A 4,603-nucleotide genomic window follows, 5' to 3' on the forward strand; every position below is an offset into this window, starting at 1 on the left:
GATGATTTTTTCCTCAACATTCTTTTTGAAAACGAGAAAGATAGGAGAAACATTATTGTTTTTTTATCTTTTTCTTTTTTTTTTTAATTTTGAGTTATGATTTTTTTAAAGTTTTTTTTTGCCATAAATCATTCTTATCCTTCTTATTTCTATTCCCTTTATAGATAACATGACACCTACAAATGAATAAATTAATCAACTTAAGATTAAACACATTAAATTAACATTTTCGTGTTAACAAAGTAGAGACACAAATTAAAGCATTTCACATACTCAAAATAACATTTCTGATTCGTGAATTCAAATTAGCATATTGCATATCAAACCCCATATTGTGTGCCGGTGTTGTTTCAAAATACATTCACAGAAATATCCAACAAGCTAGATAATCGATGATAGCGGTAAAAATAGTAGTCGTGGTCTACATAGGGTTGTATTTTGTAAGTAGGAGCCATGTGTGATGGGGTTCACATAGATTCACCATCCACCAAATACAAATTATATCTAGAATTGATTAATTCGTTTCCAAACATATACCCTAAGTGTTTTTCTATGTATATAAATTTTTCGAGAGACATTGTGGTCTAGTCACATAGTCAAGAAAAGTATCATATCCTTGAAAATCATCAAATTACATGATCTGTCTAAGAAATAAATGAAAAGTAAATATCATATTATTAGCCAAAAACAAATAAAGGCTAACTAAACTATCTCCTATGCGGTCGGAACAAATAATTATAGACTAAACTTTTATTCATAAACAATTAGTTAAATTGTCTAGTTCAATTGCCATATGTTTCAGCAAAATGTTTTAGCTGCAACAATTCGAAATTATAAAAGCTAGGTATTATAAGTTATAAATATGATATATTAGACTACAATTCAAATTTCACTACATTTATTACATTGTCATGAAATTTTCTATATGTTTAGGATCTTTCACTATTTTATTAGTGTCCAAACTCCCAAATAGTTTAGCATAAATATGCCCTCCAATAAAGTTTTATGTTATCATATTTGTCTCATCCCATAGTTTACAAGTGGCTTCAATATATTACTTCCAAATACGCCTCAAGACATCACTTGATCCAAAGTATGCCAACTACGAACCCACATGAGTTACTAATATTAATTTTATAACATGTTTTATAGCATATATTATTACAATCACATACAACACCGTAAAAGACGGGTTTGTTGAAATATATATATTAAGCATATAAAAACATTATATTTATTACCATAACTATGTTGTTTAGTTTGTATAGGTGTATATAAAGACATGTGATAACATGATTAATTTCAACAGAAACTTACCCAAAGGTTCATTACATATATGTAAATCCTCAATCACAAAAGTGATTTCAAACATTGTGAGTTGTGATCATGACCACTCTCTCCGAAGCCTATAAACATGACCCTATAACCGATTACTATATCACCCCTCTCGACTTTGAGAATATAGATGGAGTTCCGAAATCCCATTCATGGCTTCATGACGAATCCCTTATCAAGATTCAAGCCCACAATATTAAAGATTCATCAATTCCAGTTGTTGATCTTGCTAGCCCCAATGCAACAAGTTGTATAGGTCAAGCATGCGAAGCATGGGGCATGTTTCAAGTTACTAATCATGGTGTGCCTGCTGAGTTGGTCAAAAAGGTTGAATCTGAATCACGAAGACTTTTTGCTCTCCCAGCTTATGAAAACCGCAGGGTTTTGAGATCATGCGGTGGAGCCACTGGGTATGTTTCGGCTCGGATATCATCATTCTTTGATAAGTGTATGTGGCATGAAGGATTCACCATCATGGGTTCTTGTGTTGATGATGCTAAGGTTCTTTGGCCACATGATTACCAAAGATTTTGGTAAGTCTTAAGTTCTTGTAGACTTATTCAAACACTTCTATATTAAAATTACACACTAAAAGTTAATTTTCTGAAGTTTAGGCAAAGTTTACTTGCAAATACATACACGTGATGTATAGATCATGAAACTTACCTAATAATCGATTAATGCCATAAATTATCATGCTTTGAGATGATTTAAAACTCTCTTGAAATATGCCAAATTCATAATAATAATAATAATAATAATAATAATAATAATAATAATAATAATTAAATCTAGCTTAGATTTAAAATTAAAAGTATATGTGTTTAAATTTGTTCATTGAATATGTGAGAGCATTCTCAGCAACATTTATATCTCCATCTCTATTATTACACTAAAAAACTAAAAAAAAAATTCTTTGTTTCAATTAAATAATATTTTTTTAATATTTTTATCATTATCAATTTTCTCTTATTCACCCACAACCACTTTCAAAAAAACATTTATTATAAACGGTGAACAATGTTTTTCTTAATTTACTCATCAACCAAAGTTTCTCCATCTCTTCCACTCACAACCACTTACAACTACTCTACATAATATAAAAAAACCACTCACAAAAATATAAAGGATCTGCTGAGGATGCTCTGAGTAAACTAGAAGTTATTTCAGAGATGTAAATAAAACGGATTAAACAAAATATTTTACATCTAATTACATTATTTATCATATAAAGCGAGTATATTTAAACTCAAGATTTATTTTTCACAGACAGGATATTCTATAAAATAACCGTATTACAGGAAATTGATCTAAGTCACAATAGTCTTATGTGGTCATTTTTATCAAAGATATGTTTCTTTTTTAATAATAAGATGACAATTTATATAACATCAACATCGATCATATTTGATATCAAAACAACTACGTAACACCGAATATTGAATTAAGTAGTTTATTATGATCATAGTTCTTTGACTCATATTTTGTACATGATTTATATAACTTACATTTTTTTAATTTCTTTGATGTATGTCATTGCAGTGACACGATGGATGCTTATCAAAATCAAATGAAACTACTTACTCATAACCTCTTGCTTATAATCCTTGAAACATTAGATGTCACACAAGTAGAACCTAATTGGGTTTTGTCAACTCATGACTCTCAAGTTGCACTTCAACTTAACTCATACCCATCTTGCCCTAACCCTAGGTTAGCCATCGGCCTTGCCCCGCACACGGATTCTCTCCTTTTGACAATTCTCAACCAAAATGGCATAAGCGGGTTAGAGATTTTTGTTGAAGGGCGAGGATGGAAGGGCGAGGATGGAGTCAGGTGAAACCCATTGAGGGTGCGTTTGTGGTGAATATAGGTGATCTCTTGCATATATTTTCTAATGCAAGGTTTCCGGTTGTTTCTCATCGAGCTAGCCATGGTGAGCCAATCAAAGCATCGGATATTGGTTGCTTACTTTCATGGACCTCCAGTTGAGTCTAGAGTGGTTTCATCTTCTAAGTTTTAGAAGCCTTGTTTTAAATCGTTGCTTGTAAAGGAATACTTAAGTTTGAAAGCGAAGCACTTCTTTAAGGCCTTGTTGTTAATTCGAACATAAATATAGTTTTAACTAGTTTGATCCTCCCGTGTTACGGGAGTTTATTTAACCTTTTGTTTTTAATCGTTTTGCTATTTTATAATGATTTATTTTATTTTTTTAACGTAGTTTTGTTTAATTTAATACATATATATTAGTTTGTTATTATATTTTTTAGCGTCTAGGTATTTTCAATTGAGATGTGTAGGTTTTTTAGATCTTTAACGAACAAACATAAACGAACACGAGCATGTTGATTTTTTGAATTGAACAAACATGAACACAAATATTTGTCTGATGAAAAGGGGATGTTGATGTAGTTGACGATGGTGAGTAGTATCAGAAGTTAACCGGCGATGGAGATGATAGACCAGCAACGGAGAACATGTAAAGGAGATAAATTAAATTAGGGTTTGATGATAAAAGTGTTTACCAATAAATATAATCTTATAACCCATTTGAGGGCTATTAGGGTTTGGTAAGACCCATAACCCGTGGAAATTATTCTTTGATGATTAAGGGGTTATTTCACAAATAAATGAGATGTTTTAACCCCTTTAAAGGTTATCTGGGTTTTGTGAGACCCATGACCCGCCAAAATTATTGTTTGATTATTGAAGAGTTTCACAAATAAATGAGACGTTATAACCCATTTAAATATTATTTGGGTTTAGTAAGACCCATAACCGCGATTTCGGTTCAAATGCATGAGAAACATCTATTTAGAAATCAAGCAATCTGGTGACTCTAGAAAATGGGGGGAACAACCTGAGAGCGACACATAAGATTTTATGGTAGGAAATTATATAGATAGTTGATGGTAGGAAATTATATAGATTGTAGGATTTGAAAAGCGAAGCATTTCAATATCTTTCTATGCGTTAAACCTTAAGTTAGGTTTGTTTTTTTTTGTTTTTGAAAATTGGTCTTAATTAATCTCAACTAAGTCCTGTTGACATATAACAGACAAACCTTTTCACTTGGCTCGTGACGGTTCCAACCAAAGGTGTGTATATTTTAACGGTCTGTGACTAACGGATGGTTAATTCCGTTAGTCTGTTGCTTACGTGGCATGTTTAGCGGACCATTGGAAAAAATGCATATTTAGTTGGTACTGTTATTTACCAATATGACATAGTTGGGATTATGAAAACCAATTTTCTTAAAAAGAAACAA

General features: G+C 31.3%; 1 pseudogene across 1 annotated transcript; it reads left to right on the top strand.

The window, feature by feature from the left end:
* The first annotated feature begins 1,334 nt into the window (after positions 1-1,334).
* Positions 1,335-3,448, top strand: LOC143604745 (gibberellin 3-beta-dioxygenase 1-like; annotated as a pseudogene). Its single transcript, XR_013148348.1, has 2 exons — positions 1,335-1,868; positions 2,878-3,448. The product of XR_013148348.1 is annotated as a gibberellin 3-beta-dioxygenase 1-like (transcript).
* The last annotated feature ends 1,155 nt before the right edge of the window (positions 3,449-4,603 follow it).

Source organism: Bidens hawaiensis, unplaced genomic scaffold (assembly GCF_021521415.1).
Source record: "Bidens hawaiensis isolate Kalapana, Puna unplaced genomic scaffold, B.hawaiensis_p1.1 tig00066399_1, whole genome shotgun sequence".
Lineage (NCBI taxonomy): Eukaryota > Viridiplantae > Streptophyta > Magnoliopsida > Asterales > Asteraceae > Bidens > Bidens hawaiensis.